The sequence below is a fragment of the Corvus hawaiiensis genome, chromosome 2 (assembly GCF_020740725.1).
Source record: "Corvus hawaiiensis isolate bCorHaw1 chromosome 2, bCorHaw1.pri.cur, whole genome shotgun sequence".
In the NCBI taxonomy this organism is placed as follows: domain Eukaryota; kingdom Metazoa; phylum Chordata; class Aves; order Passeriformes; family Corvidae; genus Corvus; species Corvus hawaiiensis.
Window position 1 is genome coordinate 43386145 of NC_063214.1, and position 20930 is coordinate 43407074.

Here is a 20930-nt window from a genome sequence, read left to right on the forward strand (position 1 = left end):
CTCAGCTATGTCTTTTACTTTGAAAAGTGAAAAAAGGATTTTGCAATAGGCAGTGCAAATACTTGTCCCCTTCTGTTCTTACGGTTTCTTTTACCACACTGTACTCCCTCCTCTTCTCCCTTCTTTTCTCATATGTCAGTGAACTACAGAAAGATGACTGAGATGATGGTGAAAAGATGAAGGTGCTGAAAAAATCTTTGAGGCTTTTAGACTACAAGTTAAAAGAGAGGCTGTTGTGTGATACACTTTCAAAATAACAATAATACAAGTGATTTTAGTGACTTTAGTGTCTCAAAAGAAACTATAGAAAAAAGATAAATTTAAGACTAGTAAGTCAATGGGACTTGATTCTATACTTCCAAGAATGAACAGCTATAAGATTACAATAGAAAATTCCTTATTTCTAAATTAAATATGCCATGTATGTACCTAATTAACACTATATTGTGTGACCTTACTGCCGAGATCTATGGCAGTCTATTAGCATTAGAATGGTAACTTTTATATATTTTGCTGGCATTAAAATGCAAGATTTACAGTTGTAGCCTATGCAGAAGAATAATCTTTAATAAAATTAAAGGTTTAACAGCCGGTTTTTTGGCTGATTTTCTATTAAGATGCCTCATAATTCAGCAGTAAGTGAGTAAAATGCATTCTGATTCAGCCTTCTGTGCTTTATACCTTTTAGGAGACAAACACTGGTAAGGGAAACGGTCCCTTTTAACCCTTTTAAATCTAATGAATTTTGATACTAGAAATCATTTATCAATCTTATAACTCTTCCTAAAGAAGGCAGTATTTTAGCATGTGCAGTGATTGCAGTGATTAGAATCCTTGCCCAAAATTTCCAGACAAAGCTCAGCACTTAAGATACACCTTACAAATCAGGGGACTTATAAGTCCTCAAGAGTCTGAGAGCAGGTAGGTTGCCAGACTCTTTTAAAAATGGGACATTGTTGTAAATATTGAATATAAATCTTTCATAATAACTTAAAGATTTTACATTTTTTCTCTCCTAGATTAAAAATTTATCCCATCTAGAATTGAAGATAAATAAGCTGACTAAACTTATTTTCTTACTGAGCCTTTGCGTTTTTCTTTTATATATATAAAATATATATTGTCCCTATACTTTTGTCCCTACAGCAGGATATTGGCAAGCTTGGGCTGAAGTATTCATGCTTTTGGCTCTGTCTGGAATTATATAATGTATATCTATTTGTAGCTTCAATTCCCTTTCCTGATTTTATGTCATTCACTTCTGAGCAGATGGTTGCATGCTGACAGTTGTCACTTATATATTAAAGTAACTTACAATTGACTGTTGCTCTTGCCTTAAAGTGAGTGTTAGATGAAATAGGAAAAGTAGTTGTCTTGCAAACAAATCAAGTTTTTATCATAAATTTGACATGCATCACAAATTATTTGAGGCAGTTTCTATAGTAATAATGTAATCCCTGGAAGAACTGCAGCTGTCTATTCAGGTGCATTCAATCTCCCCTTGATGGGAATAATTACCTTCCATCCTGGATGGATAATTGCCTTTTGATTGAGGTCATCAGAGCAATCAAGATTGTGAGAGGCAGAAATCTTTTCTAGGGTGAAGAAAGAAGGGGGAGGAGGATAGAGACCAGAAAAGATATTTTAGAGGGGAGAATTAACAGAGAATTTGCATGTATTTTACTGCTTCTTTGTTTGAAGTGATATTTCAAATGATGTGATTATATGAAATTAGATGGCTGTTAAATATGCTGAAGACTATGTCTACTTACTATATTTTCCTGCAAAAGGAGGTTATTATTCTGTCAGTCGTTAAACACAGAATTTTCTAATTCCAAGATTGGAAAACAGTTTCGCTTTGTGGATGTCTGCATCTCTTTATTCTTATTTATTTATTTATTTATCTTTCTTCCCCTATGTTTATTAATTGTTAAAACAATTAATTTGGTGACTTAAATTTTTGCCCTGATTTTTTAGATTCTAGTGTAGGTTCGCATTGGAAGTTGCTGTCACCTCGTTAATAATTGGAAGGCAAAACAGCTCAGAATGGCATTTATTATTCTCTTGTACAACTTTCTAGTTGTTCTATCAGTCTGACACTGTCTGCAATGAAGGCAACAATTGTCTAGCCTATTAGCTGGCAGTTTTAGCATTATAGCCCTTAGTTGTATTGAAAAGGACTGTTTTGCTTTGGTTTTACAAATTATGAGGAAATACCATAAGGTATTATTAATAGTGTATTATACACACTATTTTTTCTTTCTTTTATAACAATTTTGTAGCAGATAGGGATAAACTCTGTTGCTTTAAAATATTTTGATTCTTTTCATCGGGGTACAAATATTAATTATTTCCATACATAAAAAGTTATTTTCGTATCCAGGTGTACATGAATAAATTAAGCAATAGAGAAAAATCAGCAGGGTGATCCATATTAATTGATTATGGAGAAGACACTGTTGCATTATGTGGTATATAAAATGTATTCCTTTTAAATTATAACCTTCGCATTACCTTTTAAGTAAATCATTAAATAGCATAATAGAATATTATTTTCCTGAAAGAATATTTAAAGGTCATCTACTCCAATTCCCCTGCCAGAAGCAGGGGTGTGCTCAACTAGAGCAGGTTGCTTAGAGCCCCATCCAACCTGGCCTTGAATTGTCCAGGGATGGGACATCTAACAGATCCCTGGACATCTTGTGCCAGTGTTTCACCTCCCTCATTGTTAAAGATTTCTGCCTTATTTTTAGTCCCAGAGACTTATTTATTTATGCTCAGGTGGTAATGAGGCTGATCTTCTCTTACAGTGGGAAGGACTTTGCTTCCCCAGTCCGTCTTGCCATCCATTCACTCAAGAGGTGTGGGAAGAGTGATTTCCATTGAAGACTGAGGAAAAAGTTGTTGAGTACCTCAGCCTTCTCCTTGTCCACAGTTACTAGTTTTCCAGCCTTGCTTATTACAGGAGGTACACTTTCTCTGACCTTTCTTTTCTGGCTGACATACCTGTAGAAACTCTTCTTATTCTTTGCACTCTTTACCAAGTCCAGCTCCAGCTGTGCCATAGTTTGCCTGACCCCATCCCTACACAACTGGGCAGTGTCCCTGGACTCTTCCCAGGATATCTGTCCCTGCCTCCCTTGTCTGTGTATTTCATTCTTGCCCTTTAGTTTGGCCAGCAGTTCTTGACTCATCCATGTTGGTCTCTTGCCTTCTCGGCCTGACATTTTGCACCTGATGATTAAAAGCTCTTGCACTCTATGGAAAGCATTCTTAAAGATCTGCCAGCTCTGTTCTTCTCCCTTGTCCCTGAAGGCAGTTTCCCAGTGGGTCCTGTTGACTAACTTCTTGAACAGCTGGAACTCTGGTTTCCTAAAATTCAGGGTCCTGACTCTTCACAAATACAAATGAGAGATTTACATCCTGTGTAACTGATGTTTTTATTTCTTACAACTGTAAAGGGAAACAAAAATTCTGATTTTTGTTTGATTCTGTTATTTCCCTCACACATTTAACAGGAGTTTGTCCCACAAACCATAAATGCCAGCCATTCTTTGGAAAGTAAGTTTCTGAGTATCTCAACTGCCATGTTGAAACAACTCAGATAATTCATGCTCAGGCTGCTAAATTTGCTGTTCAGTGAAAGTTCAGGAATTTAGGGTGTTTTTTGTGCATAAGTGTATTACATCACGTTTTAAATTGCAAATAAAACCAAGGAATGTGTAATGAGGATGAACTTATAGTAAGTATGGAAATAGTTCATGGAAGTCTTTCTTATGTTGTTTCGGTATAAGACTACATTATAAATTTTCATGAGCCTGTGTCATGGTTTAACCCCACTCAGAACTCAAGGCCCATGCAGCTGCTTGCTCACTCCCCCCCAGCAGGGTTGGGGAGAAAATTGGAAGGGTAAAATCTAGAAAACCCTTGGGTTGAGATGAGGACAGTTTAATGGGGAAAGCAAAAGCCATGCACAAAAGCAAAACAAAACAAGGAATTAATTCATTGTTTCCCATTGACAGACAGGTGTTCAGCCACCTCCAGGATAGCAGGGCACCACCATGTGTAACAATAACTTGGGAAGACAAATGCCATCACTTCAAAAGTTCCCCCTTCCTCCTTCTTCCTCCCACTTTATATACTAACTATGGTGCCATATGGTCTGGAATATCACTTTGGTTGATTTGGGTCACCAGTCCCATCTGTGTTGCCTCTCAACCTCCCATGGAACCCCAACTTCCTCACCAGTATGGCAGCATGGAAGTAGAAGAGGCCTTGGCTCTGTGTAAGCCCTGCTCAGCAACAACAAAAACACCTCTATAATATCAGCCCTGTGTTCATGACAAATCCAAAACACAGCCCCATACTAGTCACAGTGAAAAAAATTAACTCTCTCCCAGCCAAAACCATCACAGACTGTTTCAGAGACATACCGTGACGCTTCAGATGACAAATTCAGTGTTTCTGAACCAACACTGAATTAATGTGAGCAGATGATTTACCATTTTCAGGGACTTACCAAAAATTTTTAACTATCAAAACCTGCTCTTCAGAGAGTCATAAAGGAAAACTTGTGCAGCAACATTTCCTTTTATTTTTAAATGTGTTTATATAAAATGGATACCTTAAAACTGAAAGGACACAGTATTTGAAATGGCTATATATTTTCTGCATTAAGCTGCTCTGTTATTTGTAGTGACTCTACGACACAACTTTTCCTTCTCTATTAGGAAAATTTATGACTGGGAGATTTCTATTATTCTTACTAAAGAGATGATCTAAAATGGAGAGTCTAAACCTGCAATCTAACATGTAGAACATGTTTGAATATGTGCATTTTTTCACAGAAGAGATTAACAAAAGCTGTGTTAGTGCTCATCAGAAAATAGAGCTAAAAGGAACATCACAGAAATGTACTGGTTCACTGATAATCCTGCTCTGTGAAACTAGAATACATATTTTCATTTGCTAATCCTATTTAAAGGAGATAAAGTCCCATGCTTCAGAGCACTGCCAACCATGAACTGTTTGGTGTTTAGCACAATAATACTGCTGCCTGGGCAAGTGAAGCATTGTGTCTTGCTCCTTTAAGTAACTCAGTTATATTGCCTCTGCCTACCACACCTGGAATTATGGGACACTTCGTACTTTTGGGATAAACATAGAATAATGATGATAAGCAATTTTCAAGGTATTGTACCGACTACTCGGAAAAACAGATGCAAATGAGAGAAAGGCTGTTTAGAAGAAGCAAGGTCTGGATTTGCTCTGAGATAGAGCAAGACTGCTGGAGAAGTTATTGGATTTGACAGAAAAACACAGAAGAGATCATGGTGAGTGACAGTGGGAAGAAAAAAAATGTTTGGAAGCTAATGGTGTGGAAATAAGGTAGGTTCACCAAAGCTTTGAATGTAACTGGAAGGAAATTGTTGCTGGTAAACACTAACTGTGGCTGAGTGCACAGGATGCACAGTTGGCTTTTATAAGAGGTTTCTTGCTGCTCCTTCTAGGCAGTCAGTGTTAGTCTGTTTTCATTCAAGTGGATGAGCAACTATTATAAGACCATTGCAGTGTGTACATGGCTCTGTCATTTACAAGCTGGAAAAATAAGGGGTTTAAAAAAATTAAAGGGAAAATGTATGTTGATAGCTGCTTCCACAAGATAGAAGCAAATTTTCATTATTAGCTTCCTGAGAAAGTTATTAGCCCATGTCTCACTCTTATTTTTTGCCTTGTCTTCAAGAGCTGCTTGAGCTTATTTTATTGGTCTCCATCAGTCTCATTTCTGTTCAATTTTCTTGTTTGCAATCAAACTCTGAGCTCTTTGGAAGAGGAATGTGTGTGTCTGAACAGTGCCTAATACAACTGGTGTGATGTTTCTCTGTAAATTCTGCTGGAATATTAATCAGAGGCTGTATAGTTTTTGAAAAAACTGAAACAAGGGCCTTAGTATATTGGCAAAATGTCTGTAAACTGTACTTCTTTTTTCTTTTTCTTTTTGATTATTAAAGAATTAGTCTCGAAATTATGTATGTAGAGATTCATTTATCTTAACTTGTAGAAATGCAGCTTTCATCATGAAATGAAAATAGGTATGTGAAAACCGTATTGTCAGCACTTAATCATAGAAAGAGATTGAAAACTTAAGACATGAAACTGCCTTGCCTCTTAATCCCTCCACAGGCCAAGGTGAAATACTCAAAAGTCAGTGGCAGAAAATGTTGTTATCCTTTCTCTTGAGTTCAGATAGATTGTAATTAGCTAAAAAGGTTAACACTGGACATCTTACTCTGCATCCTGACTGCCTTCTAACAAGATAGTTAGTCTTAAGTGACAGCAATAAAATCTCAGAAATCTGAAAAGAAATGTAAATGAAAGAGAATTCTTATTTTTTAGGTGCTGAACTTTATGATCTTATATATTTAATATATAAATTATGTATATTTATATATATTAATATACTTTAATGTATATATAATATTTAATAAATCTAAGGCAAATACAAACCTGCTTCTGTCTTTAAACTCCATGTTGAAAGGAGTTGAAAGGGTCAGTCAGCTTAAAAAAAGAATGAGAATGGCAGATGCAAATTACCATGGGTTGAGAGCTGAAAATTTTTTATGCAGGACAGTGTTCAGGTTTTTTTGTTGATCAGTATTTCCTGGTTTTGCTAGAAACACTGCATATTCATGACCCCTACTCTTATCTCAATAGACTCATTGAACTTTTAAATACTTTCTACATTCTTTTGTGCAAATATTTAGCTGCAGTAAAAGCCTGAAATATGTTCTGTTTGTTCTTATTTGGAGTATGTGGTAAAATTGGATATAAACCGCAGAGAACATAAGCGTGCTTAAAATAACCCTGCTAATGAAAAGGATTCATTATATGTTTGCATCAAATAGGATATATACCAGAGTGCATAATGGAAAAACTTTGATTTTTTTTTTCTTAATTGAACATAAAAATAATCAGGGAATTGTATTTTTAAAAGCCAATCTTGTTCTATTAAACGGAATAAAATATCTCATTGACGTTTTCTGTTAAGAACTATGTTATAACAGAACTTGTTAATATTTCTCCTCTGTAACTTTTCTTATCCCAAGGATAGGATGCTCAAAGAAGCCCAGGTCTTTTGTGCTTCCCTCTGAGAGTAGGAAGATGGAGGTAGGATGGGAAGAGTGCTTGAAGCAAATGCTGCTCTGAAAGAGAGGTTCTACTTTTACCTCAGGGTCTAGCATGGCCAGAAATGTTCTTCTGTGCACTTCGCATGTTCTTGAACCGAGTCACTGATTAACTTCATCCTTAGGCAGAGTATAGTGCAGCTTATTAAGATAAATTCTGCAATATAGGCCAAAATTTGGAGACTCTACTGTTCTTTATACATAATGGTTTTAGGCGCTTTAATACATATCAGCATCAAATTCCATAGTTCAGAATTTTTTCACCAGAAACAGTTGTGAGGGGAAAAAAAATTGTTGAACTTCCATTCTTTGTTAGAGCTCTTTTCTGTTTCTTACCAGACTTGTAACAATAGAAGCAGAGAGGATACCACTGGAGTGGTAAAAGTGTAAAACAAAGAATCCTACTATGATTCCTAGAATGATATTTGGGAACACACTTGAACTACCACTCATGAATCACAGTTGGAGATCTAAATCTTTGAGCTCCAGGGGTGTCAGTTTTTAGTTCTGTAAAAGATGTTTCTTAATCTAGCTTGATTCGGGAGGTATTTTTAGAAACTATACTTTCTTCAGTACTCTAAATCAGCTTCCTGTTGAGATACAGATCTCCAAGTTGGTGATGTCTGTTAACCTCACACATAGCTGACACACAGCTGACCCAGACTCTACTGGGAAGAAGTTGTTGCAGTGGGGATACTGCAATGGTGGAGCGAGCACTGCCGGGTCCCGCCGCTCCCGCCGCGCCTCGAGAAGTGGCATCTGAATTTGTACGAAACTAGGTATTGAGATGAAGTTCAAAATCCAGACAAAGGTTTTGAGGATTACAAAATGATCAAGAGTCTGTTTCATTTTAATGCCTCCTGCACAAATGTAATTTCTGGATACTCCTCACTAAACCAGAGTATTCCTGCGTGGGGATTTTCCTCTACAATAGTAGACTGTAATCCAATGGTCTGCATCAGTTGAAAAATGCTCCTTTCCATGGTACAATCTGAAAGGCCAATAACAGTATTTGATCTACTTAGGACTTCCAGTAGGGAACCATTTTGTTAAGAAGCTAAAAAACTCCCTTAATTGAGACAGCTCTTGCAGATTTATCCAAAACCTCAGACAATTCCTTCTGCCAATCTCTATTACCTCCCACTTTGTCTAGCTTGCACACATGCCAACTGCCTTTCAGGCATGTCTGAAGCCTTGCTAGACATTTGGAAAGCAGGGAAACAAGACTGTATAGTGCTGCAAAGCATATGTACATTTAAAATATAAACTGTTTGTTTGTTTGTTTGTTTGCTTGTTTCTTACTTCAGAAGGCTCTTTCCTCAAGCAGTATGTCAAGAACACAGAGTATACTGAAATTCAAGATCTCCATGGTGCAACAGTAGCATGATTTCTTACTAACACTTATCTTTAGTCTTGGACAGTTTTTCAATTGTCATGACAGTACTCTGGGACATGATGTTAATATGAATATTACTAAAGGTTATTGAGGAAAAAAAGCTAGCAGCTAGAACTTCAAGTTAGTTGTTTTGTTTTGTTTTTTTCACAGATTTTCATTTGCATTTAAGAGAAGTCTATTCCTTTTTTGAGTCAATAACTGTAAAGAACTTTTTTTTATTTAGTAAGTTAAAAAAAAAAATCCTAAATCCAGTATTTGACAAAATCTAATAATACACTAAATGACTTGATGTTTCTTCATCAGCACGCATGTCCTTATCTTCACTTCTAGCAGTGGGTCACGATTTTACTGGAGTGAGAAAAGACCAAGCATGTTGGGTCATGAAAAATATTCCTCTATACATTGTCCCTAACACTGACCAAAGAGCATGCCTGGAGAAGGACCAGGACATTTTTCCCAAAGACCTTCCAGCCAGCCATCACTTTCGGCACAGAAATCACATTTATCTCAGGTGTTGTTTTTTTTTTTTTAATTTAGCAACTCTCTGCTCTCAATTCTCTGCACTACTGCCCCATATAAACTTCTCAGATCCACGAAATCCTCTGGAAAGCATATGCGCACCACCTGGATAAAACATAATCCTTTATTTTCTTTTTTGACCTTGCTCCTGCTGGTTATATTTCATAACTTCTGGCTAATATTTTTATATGTCCTTTTGTGGCCTTCATAATTTTATATAGCCTTCTCCCAGCCTTCCCTTTCTCACACTAAATAGTCCTAGCTTAGTCATTGCTCACACAAAAGATTTTTCATACCATCTTTGCTGATATCCTTTGGACCATTTCCAAATATACCATATTCTTTTTGAGTAAAGAATCCATTCACAGAATGAATCTCAGGTGTGGGAAAACCATGGGTTTCTACGATGGCTTTGTGACGTTCTTAGTTCTGTTCTTCACACAGTTCCTATTACCCAGTGTCTGTTTTCCATTTAGACTCTGAGTATGGAGCAAATATCTTCAGTAATCTATCTTGACCCCAAGAGCTTGCTCCTGAGTGATAATGTGGCCATCATCTTAAGTTATTAGGATTTATTTTGTTCCAGTGTAATTTTTTTCAATTATATATGGAAAAATTCTATCCTAAAAATATGGAAATTATTTGCTGTTTCAGATCATGTCTCTATTGGTGGCAACAGAAAGTACTGTCTGGGAAAACCACAGGAGCCTGTCCATTTTGTAGAGTACTTTGTAGTCCTATGTAGTAGGTAATTTCTTTAATCTCTTTTTTTCTGCTTCAGCATCTATAGACATTGCTTTAGAGGTATTAAAACATACATCTCTAAACATACATTTTAATATCTGTTGCTGGAGATATTGTCCATTATTTTTTCTAATTGTTATTTGAACCTGCTAGGCATTTTCAGCTCCAGGAGATGCCACTGCTAACTCTTTTCCCCACTGAAAATTGAACACTAATCTTTACTTTCATAACTTTTAATGAGATTTCAGTATGAAAAAAAGAACCTTCTGCCTAATCCTGTCACAATTTAGATTCTTGAATAGCCTCAATTTTCAAATGGCCCAATATACTGAGGATTAAGTAATACTTTATTTGCCAATATATTTAAAACAAAGAACCCCCTAGGCTTATTTTCCCCAGGCTGTAAAATCTTTGGAATAAAGGCAACATTGTATGAAGAATGAAATTAGAAAAAATAAATCTTCATGACAAGAAAATACTCTGGAATAAATACATTATTTTAAACCCCTGACAGGTATGAAGACGATGAATGGCTGCCAGTGGGATCAGTAAGAGTTAAGTTTTGTCATACAAATCTAACTGTGGATTTTACAATCTTTATGCATTATGGTTAGGTGGCTAGAGAGGGAGTAGATAGTACTGCTTTTGATTTTCTGTTTCAGTCTGGACTTTCTAAGGGAATCTAAAAAAGGTCTAGATAGGACTAGGTGGTAAATACAAAAGTAGCTGGAAAACTACATTCTAAGAATAGCTGCCGGAAGTTATTAATTTGCTGGGAAGAGTGCACTGACCCTATATTGTTGAACTCTAAAATGCTTATTCTAGACCTATTTCTAGTTGCTACTTTCAGTAAGAGTCTAATGATGTGTGGTGGGTTGCCCATGGCTGGATGTCAGGCACCGACCAAAGCTGCTCTCTCACTCCCCTCAGCAGCTGGACAGGGGACAGAAAACATAATGAAGTTCATGAGTTAAGGACTGGGAGAGATCACTCATCAAATACCATCACCAGCAAAACAGGCTTGAATTACATATATTGATTGAATTTATTACTGCAGTATCAGAGCAGGATAATAAGCAAAATAAGTAAAATAAAGTAAGTCAAATAAGTAGAATTTAAAAATCCCTTCCCCCCACCCCTCCCTCCTTCCCAGCTCTACTTCTTCCCCCAGTGGTGCAAGGAGACAGGGAATGGGGGTTATCATCAGTTCATCATCCGAGGTTTTCTCCCGCTGCTCAGGGAGAGGAGTCCTTCTCCTGCTCCACGTGGGGTTCCTACGCCGGGAGATAGTTCTCCATTAACTTCTCCAATGTAAGTCCATCCCATGTGCAAGAGTCCTCCCCATAGTGCTGCAACATGGGTCACTCTTCCACGGGGTGCAGTCCTTCAAGGACAGGCTGCTCCAGCATGGGCTTCTCTCTCCATCTCAGCTCTGGTGTCTGGAGCACCCTCTGCCCCTCCTTCTCCACTGACCTTGGTGTCTGCAGTCTTGTTCCTCTCACATATTCTCACCCTGCTCTTCTCTGGCCACAATTACAACTGCTCCATAATTTTCCTTCTTACATCTGTTATCACAGAGGCGTTACTACCATTTCTACTTGGCCCAGCTTTGACCAGTGGCACATCCAGAGATTGGCTCTGCTGGACACGGAGGAAGCATCTGGCAGCTTCTCACAGAAACCATTCCCTGTAGCCCCCTGCTACCAAAGCTTGGCCATGCCAACCCAATACATGATGGAACAGAGAGCTTCATATTAAGTTGCAGATCACAGCTACCTCACTGAGAATGAAGCATATTGGAAGGTTCATGTTGTAACCGCTAGATTTAGCTTAGCAGGCTGTAGCTTCCTAAGAGCTCAGAGGGTTTCCTAGGGCCCTACGACTTGTCACATCCCGGAGTCCATTTCGGACAGCCCCACGATCTTGCTCCAGCAGCTAGCAGTGTTATAACGCAGTGATGACAAAAGAGGTAGAGAAGGACCTCCCCACGTGGGTTAAGAGTATTTTAATCTTACATCTTGTGCCAGAGATCTCCGCAGGTAGAGAGACCTCGTGGTCTGGGCGTGGGGAGGTTTTTGTCAGGGGTCCAGGGGCGGTCCCTGGGTGGGGTTGGGGTACAGGAACCAATAGGAAGAGCCTGAGGGAGTGGCCAGGGCTAGGGCAGGCAAGAGGGGGAACATGGCATCACGGAAGCAGTGGATTACCAGACTACAACAGGTTCAGATTTTGAAATTATCATTACAAACTGGAGCAATCATGTAGGGGAGAAAAAGATGTAAACCAACATGTATAAGCTCAAAATACTATCTTACATAAGAACAAACTGCTCTGGTAAGGGATGCCAAGAAAGGGCTCATGAGATCAAAGGTAAAAACGAAATGTGAAAGCCATGTTGCTGCCCAAACAGCACTATCCTGAGATGTACAACCAGAAGGTTTGGGACAGGACAAACATACAGAAAACAAAGTATTTTTTAACTAAGCTCTACAATATAGCTCTCAGATGAAAAAAATACCTAACGCTTCATGTGTGACTGATTTAGAAATGCAGCTACTGGCAAGTCCAGAGAAAAGCAATGAGAACAATCAAGGGTTAGTGAATTTATTTGTGAAAACAGATTGACATACTTAAGGCTGTTTACCTTGAATATAGAATTCATATGGAATATGGAAACCTTCTAAAACACAAAAAGCTATAGCAGAAAACTTACCACCATTTTTTCAATATGCAAAGTAGATGAGACGAGAGGTAGCAGCTCAGGTTCCAGAGATAAAGACGCAGATAGTGCAATAGGGAACAGGATCTAATTGCAGATTAAGTAAAATGCATCATGCAGTTGCAAAGTTTCTATTACCAATTATAGTGGTAACAAAAGATTGGACAAATTCTTGTCAAAAATGATGTAGATGAAATTGATGCTTTATAGGGGCAGGGTATAGGATATGCTCTAGGGATTCACTCAGATTTTTGGTATTTTGATCAGAATCTCTAGATCTTAGCACAAGGTAAATAGATATTAATAGTAAGTAGATATTAATAAACAGATTAGAGAATTGAAAAAGAAATACTAAATAGGTTTCCTGAGGAAAAATGAGATATTCAAATTTAGACTATGTGATAAATTTTGTAATTTTCTGTCTCTTAGTCCAAGTTTAGAGGATTCAAAACCATTTGTTCTTGAAGACAGAAAGCAAAGGAATAGAAATATGTATGTAATATTTCTGATAATCTTGCTGCCTCACTGCAGCAGCTGCAAATCAGGTTAAATGTTGGGTAATTACTTCTTATGATTATTTGTCTTATTAAACAGCAATTCAGATTGAGGTTGAAACAGTACTTAATGTACCAGGAATGAAAATGAACCTACTTAAGGATGAGAAATGATCTATGACAATCGATACCGAATGGCTGCAACAGGAACGATCTTGGAATAGCACAAAAAGCCCCAGACTGTGTTAGGAATCATGCCAGGTCTAAGGTGTTTGTTCCGTACAGAGACTTTTTGCAATATGGAACTGAATTATCTAAAGAATGCCTCAGTTGAATTAACATGAAGTCTCCTTTCAAGCATTTTAAGTACCGTTGATGACTTTTCTGATGATCTGGAGAGCTTTAACTAGAGAATACAATCTTTTCTTCTTTAGAATGACAAGAGATTATGGGTGCAGCAGAAAAATACATATTTTCTAAAAAATTAGTATTGTTTATTAACTTGCTTATCTTTGGTCATGGTCTCTGTTTGGTTTTAATCATGAAACACCATAGCTTTCAAGTTAGTATGCTTTCTACAGGTGTAAGATTTAGTGAAGTGTTATTTTATATAAAAACATGGATTTCTCCATCTAAGTAATTGAAGTTGGTTTGTTTTGCTCTTTAGGGCTTAATCCCCTATTTCACTAGGGTAAATCTTGCATTCAATCACTAATACACTACTGACCTTGGGTTTTTTCCTGCCTGTTCATAATTTTTAATCTTTAACCTGAATTTATGACTGTTAGTGTACTTTATCTGGATTTCAACAGGCCTCTTGAAGTAATTTTATTTGCATCCTTTTTTTTTTAAATTTCATTTTTACTTATAAAGCAAATTATTCTACATCTGTGGAGAATTTATGCTTTTTTGGGACTTTTACCATTTTCAGTCTGTATTCTTTTTAAAAAAACAGATTGTTTGATATAAAACTGATGGGCTCCTACAAGTTTTCCTGAATGTTTAAATGTTAACGTTTTAGAAGCATTTTTGTTTGATTACTATTTTTACTTTAAAGCTACATAAAGTAAACAAATGGGGTGAAAAAGTTCAAAAATTAAGTATTTAATCTGGTATAAAATACATTGTTCAATTACCACTCAGAACTCTTACATTTGTAGTTGCTAACTATGCAGTGTGTTATCAGGGTTTTGATGTGAAACAGCTTTTTGCTCATTTTTTCTTTTATCTTTGTTTTAGTCATTGCAGCATTTTGCATCAAATAACTACTGCAAAATAATATTGCTATGATTTAAACTAAGCAATACTTTTACAAACTTTTGAGAAACTATATTGGTCTTGCTTTCTGCTGTCTTATCCCATTTCTGGAAAAGTTTGGCTTGCAACAGATGAGGAGGTGTTTCAATTGGCATCCATATGTCAGTCTTATTTTAAAGTTAGAAGTGAGCATTCTGTACTTATCTGTTCATTGCGAATCGAAAAAATTACTGAAAATCTTCTGAGACAGCCAATTCCTTGAGGTCAGAAAATCTAGAGTACGCAGCATAGTAAATCCATTATTTAATGAGGACTTTTACTTGCCTTATCTTATTTTCATAGGGCAAATATTCTGTAAAGAATGCATTCAGTAATAAGATTTATTTCTCTAGTGTCTTGCTGATGAGGTGATGGGATCGTTCACTTTTGTCATCTTCTGTTTTTTTAAAGTCTTTCATATCAGTATCCTTTATTTTTGTTAATATCTGTCCTGAAGCTTTAGTCCTCTGATGCAAGTAGTTGGCAATTTGGGTTATGTAATGCAAAATCTGAATATTGGATATTCACAGACTGAGATGACTCAGAGATGACTCATGGTTGTTTTATTGGTGGGGGTTTTGGGTTATTTTTTTTTGTTATTGTTTGCTTTTCTTATTTTTCCAAGTGCAAAAGTTGCACTTGTTTCAATGCTCTAATGTTTGAAATAGGATCTCTGCTGGTTTAAAACCTACAAACTGCTTCAAACTGAACTGAAAAGCAGTCTCTATAGTATGGGCTAGTAACATCAGAAGGATCTGAAATACATTTTAAGACAGTGGAAGTTCTTATGAACTGTTTATGCTCTAGCGTTTTTGAATGATAGTCAAAAGTCTAGCTGTGCTTTGAACATCAGGGAAAATTTTGAGTAAATCACATTGACTTTCAAGTTCCTAATATTATATTATTTCATAGAAGAGAAAACTCTCAAGGAAAATAGTAAAAATAAGAGAATAATAAAAAAGCTTATGTTGGAAGGGACCTCAAAGATCATCTAGTTCCAACCTGCCATGGGCAAGACACCTTCCACTCCTACTTCCAACTACCATGTTGCTCCCAGCCCCATCCAGCCTGGCCTTGAACACTTCCAGGAATGGGGCAGCCACAACTTTTCTGGGCAACCTGTGCCAGTGCCTCACCACCTTCACAGTAAAGAATTACTTTATAATATCGAATATAAACTTACTCTCTGTTTAAAACCCTTTCCCCTTGTCCTGTCACTACCTTGTAAATGCCCTTGCAAACAACCTTTCTTGTAGCTCCCTTCAGGTACTGGAAGGCAGCAATTTGGTCACCCCTAAGCCACCTCTTATCCAGGCTTAACAAAACCAATTTTCTGATCCTTTCCAAAGAGGAGAGGTGCTCCATTCTTCTGGTGGTTCCTCTCTGGACCCTCTCCAATCTATGTCCTTCCTGTGCTCTTCTAAATTTGAAGCTCAGCTCTTGGGACCTAAAGAGGAAATTATCTGTGCCCACTGACTGGCTGTGACTTGCATGATTTTATGTATTAAGCAAAATATCCTCAGTAGCAATGAAATCTTAGTGCCAGATTGTCAAATACTTTCAAAACCTGGTGTGGAATTCTGTGTATGAGTGGGTATTTATGTTCAGGAGAGGAATTACTTGCAAAGAGCACTTACAGAGAAGGAAATTGTTACAGTGGGGATTCTGTTACACAATGTATCAGACAACGAGGCCCATGGAAAAGAAATATATATGGACCGATTCTTGCTAGATGTTTCAGAGATGTTTATTTCTCCAGCCGCATGGCCGGGGCTCTGCCCAGGAACTGTTCCAGTCACCGGACCAAGGGTCCTTCTGCCCGCGCAGGGAACACAAACCAACCCATGGGAACGAGGCTGAGCAGGGGCAGGGAAACCCCGTGTCTGTGCCCTCAGGGCCCCTCTGCCAGGACCACATGGCAGGGGGGAAGGGACCCCGACAGGAAATACTTAAAAATGTCTCAAATAAAAAAAAAACAACCATCTTGTAAAACAACAAATGAAATGCAATTGTCCTTAGCCATTAAGGAATGGCAAGTCTTTCCAATAAGAAAAGTGTGAACAAAAGATTGTATTTGAGAGCTGGGCCTGTAAATTTCAGGAAAATGATACTACGATATGCTTCCCCATAATATTGGGTTATTTAAATAGAATTCCTTTTCACTCTCACACATCATGCTCTCTACACAGAAGATATAATTAATTCACTGAAAATGGAAATTAAATTGAAATTGCTTTCCTAAGAACTATTTAAAGAACAGCTAGGTAATAAAGCAGTTCTACCAAGAAGAAAAATCTTCTAAAAAAAGGTATCTGCTAAAGTCTTTAAATAATCTGATGCAGACAAAATGAATTCAGAAAGCATGAATACCCCTAAACTTATAATATTTGAAGTCCTGTATTTGGTCCAGGAGATATATGTTTAAAATATTAAATGTTTGTATTTAATCTTAAATGTCAACATTAAAAATTCATTTTGCGTATTACAATTCTTTTAGGAGTTAAAAGAGAGAAGAAAGTTACTATATTAACAGATTACTTATACAAAGAATTGTTGGAACTTATACTATCTGAAATTTTTCTGTTGTGATTCTAAGCATGGGTTTAAGGAGACTTAATTATGCATTTAATCTAACATTGTGACAAAGATCCTCTCTCAGAAATGCAGTCATTTGCTATCCTTAAAATTGACCAAATTTACTCTGCCATTTTATGAATCTCCATGGAGGAAAACAGAGAAAATTGGAGGACCAAGAACTATCATTAAAGTATTCTGATGAAAGAAGTTTTGTTTGCTGCTTTCATAAAATATCCTTATTTTCATTTTAGCTCTTCTCTACAGTTAGAGTTTGATAGTTTTGGTCAGAACAGAGACAATTAAGGTTGATGAAGCAATCCAACAGGATGGTTGTATACAGTGTGCCCTGAAACAACTTTCTTGGGTCAAAACTGTGACAATGTAATGTCTTTCATTTCTGTTTCTTTATTCCCCTGAGTACTCTAATTGTGATATTATTTGCTATTCTTGATAGTGAACTGTCATCTTTTTCCTTAAATTTTCCTAAATGTCACCTTTGTCCTAACTTTCCTTAAGTTTCTGTGTCCTCACTTGAAAAAGTTTTAGTCTAGTTTGAGGGAGTAAAGATAATCTTCACATGAGAATGCTTATGCTGACCCAGACCTCTGATCCCCTGAGAGATGAGGCATCAGGCAGGATTTCAGTTCTAGTGCTAAATACAACATTTCTAGGCAAAAGAGACAATTTTTCTAATTTAATTACTCCCCAGACAACATCTTCTCTGCATTTACATTTAGCCAATACTTTCTGCTTTAAAATTGTTCAAAAAGTTGTTTAATTTCAGTCACTTGACCTTAAGAAAGCAACCATTTTTTGATACTTTTGAAACAAATGTGTGGCTTTCATGAAACTTACGAAATGCATTTAAAAATCACATGGTATTACAAAGCTAAGAAATAAAGTCTCTATTAGACCAAAAAGTATGTTTATCTTTAGGGGTTTTGGAGAACATCCACCATAAATGCCAGTCAATGCAAAACCAGGTTTTTTTCATTGGTTAATTATACTGAAAATCTTGGGGCTTTTTTTCAAGAGTTTCAAATCTGATGTCTGAAATTGTGCATTTTTCTTAGTGCACTGAATTAATTACTTCTGTTTTGAATCTCTGTTTATTGTTCATGTCATCTCTACGTGTAGTGAACCATGTACTTTAATCATTCTGGTGTATTACTATATGTTGTTTATACCAGAATCTTTCACATTAATGAAAATAATATCTTCTTTATCTTCTTTAAAAGGGTAGTTTCAAGATAATATCATATAATTATGATGTTCTAGTATTATCAAGGAATATTCTTCTGGTTGCAGTAATTTTGACAAAATGTGCTAGTCCTGTTTCTTATCAAACCACCAAACATTCAGAAAAAGCTTATTGTTTTGAAGAGAAAGATTTATAAGGTATTTGATTATCTGCTAGACTCAGTTGACAAATTATATGCCAAAAGTTAAGGAGCACATTTGGCTTATGCATTTGACTTCAATACAGCCAGGATTTATTCTGAAGCTTCTTTTCTAAGATTTCTTTGGCAAAACTGTGCAGTCTACATGTTTCTCTGCAAAGATGATAAAAGAAGAAATTAATTATGTTTTTCTTTTAATAAGGAAAAGAAGTAATCTAGAAATTATAACTAACTTGCAGCAGGACTAACTTAATAGAAAAGAAACAAGTGTTTATGAAATGCATGGATATTGTAATAGTTCAGTAGCCTCAGAATTACATAAATATTAGGGAAAAATACATGATGAATGCCTAAATTAGCAAATCATTGAAATGGTTTTCAACATTAAATTATTGAAAACTTAGTACATACATACATATGCAGGGATGTGATGTACATTTCAGGAGTGGTGCCAGAGTACACACTACCTATAAGGACAAAATATTTTCCATGGGAAATGTCTTTCATGAAAGTAAAATGCAATAATTTCTCAGGCTCTAAAGAGACTTTTGGTTTGGGCTTTTTTTCAGATGTACTAACCCACTGGTCTGTATCTTTGTCATCCAGAAAACAGTGTACATTTTTCACCATCTTTGCTAAGCAGATAAAAAATTATTTCCTTTCTTTCTCCTTATCAGTGTTGGCCACCCTTGTAATACCAAATGCTTTGGGTTTTGATATACGTCCTCTAGTGAATCTTGTTAGGCTGATGTGAAACATCTATCTCCAGGTCTCCCTGCCTTTTTCGAAACAAAGTTTACTGCCCCTGTGGAGGAGGTGATGAAAAGGAAATATGTTCTAGCATTTTCAGTTTGCATTCTGAAGCAATAATTTTAACTGCTAATGTAAAGATGGGGTTTGTGTGGTTTTCCTAGACCAGAATATGCAGTTCTCTCTTAAAAAGCTGAAAGCTTCTGGCATTAGGCAGGACATTTGCTTTGGTGCAGTAATTTGCTAAAATAGCCCAACAAGAGGACATTGATCAGAGCTCTTTGATTTTGCCCTGCATCCTTTCTTATACATTTGCATAGGTTCTGCACCTTGGCTGAGCTTGACAAAGTGTGACGGTACTTCTACCATGAAAATAGAACTTCATTATTCAAGTAATAAGTCAGGCATAATCCTCAGTCCTCCTAAACCATGTTCCCCTCCTACCAAGCTATTTTAAGGTTTAGACTATTTGCTTAGTTTTTCAATTTCAGAAGTGCCAAAAATGGTATCATAATGAAAAAACCATTGCATGAAATCAGGAGAAATTAAATATTTTTGTGCCCACTTCCAAGTATGCAGAATCTGAACACTTATTTTATTGGATTCCACAGTTCATTTGAAGGGATGATGCATGTCATTGATAGACCTCTAATTTCCCACAAGCCTCTAAAAAATGCTATCTCAGCATCATTTTTGCTTAGAATATGCCTTTCAAATTCCAGCCATAAGGCTAAAGTATTCTGAGCAGCAGATGTTGTTTATATTTACTTTGTAGAAACTATATTGCTACAGGTGCTGGTCATTTGCAGGTTTTTATAACACTGTGGAAGCATGGTGAGACTATCTTCATGTTGATCAAAGTGCTGAGATTAAGAAGTGCTAAAATTTTTAAGTGCTGTATCATCATATATTTAACTATAAGAGAAAAGCTTCTGCTGGCAAATGTAATAGCTTTTTGCTATGTCATCAATGTGAGGATAGATAGTAATTCAATTTTTCTTCCATAGTCTGGGTTGATTACATTAAAATATATTCAAAACTAAGGGAAAAAATACTATTAGCATAATATTTGGGAGTCATCCTCATTTTTGGGGAACTCAACCTGGTAGAAAGATAAATAGGTCATGTCCAAATAAGACTTTTACTTTTTGTTAGCAATATAATTTGGTTAATCAATCAGCCTATTTTAAAAGTTTTAAACAAAATCATCTGTGAAATATTATGCTCCCAGTGCATTGATCTGTTTTGCATAAGTAGTGTTAGCTTAGAACAGCTGAATGCGTGCTGTTGCATGCTTGCCATGACTCTTGGTTGATACTTTTGCATTTCACCACAATAAAGAAAGATTTTCTCTTTTTCTCTCTCTCACACATGCTTGTGCATGTGCAAACACACACACACATATTTATAGTCTCTCGTTCATACACTGTGTTTGACAAAGAACTCCTCCATGCATTTAGCTGTGGTATTGGCTAAAAACTTTTAGAATACAAATAAAATCTAGAGAAGTAGGCTTCTAATTATTCCAAGAATATAAAGTATTCAAATCTTATCTCAATATCTAATCTTACATGTCAAGAGCGAAACAAAACTTTAATTTATTTGAAAGAATTTAAGAACAGATTTTATTATCAAATCATACTTTTAATTATATATGAGCTTCCCTGGTACAGAAAAAATAATGATATTAAAAATTTTTACTTCAATGTGAGAGCTCACTTGCTGTTTACAACTAAGATTACTGTACAAGAGTCAAAAGATTTCAGCTGCATTCTTAGTTCCAATTGACATCTGATTCTTTGAAATTGGCTTTCTTCTTTGGGGATTTATGCACTGTGACAGCACAGATTTTTT

The 20930-nt window shown here is 36.4% G+C and overlaps 1 protein-coding gene across 6 annotated transcripts in view; it reads left to right on the forward strand.

Annotated features, from left to right (window-relative positions):
- CNTN5 (contactin 5) overlaps window positions 1-20930 on the forward strand; it is a 618861-nt gene that overhangs the window by 231992 nt on the left and 365939 nt on the right. The window contains exon 1 of one of the 6 annotated variants that reach the window (XM_048294605.1): window positions 5052-5333. The exons of the other annotated variants lie outside the window; for them this stretch is intronic. The gene's annotated coding sequence lies outside the window, so the exon portion shown is untranslated. Of the gene's footprint in view, window positions 1-5051; window positions 5334-20930 lie in introns of those variants that run through there. 6 annotated transcript variants of the gene reach the window in all.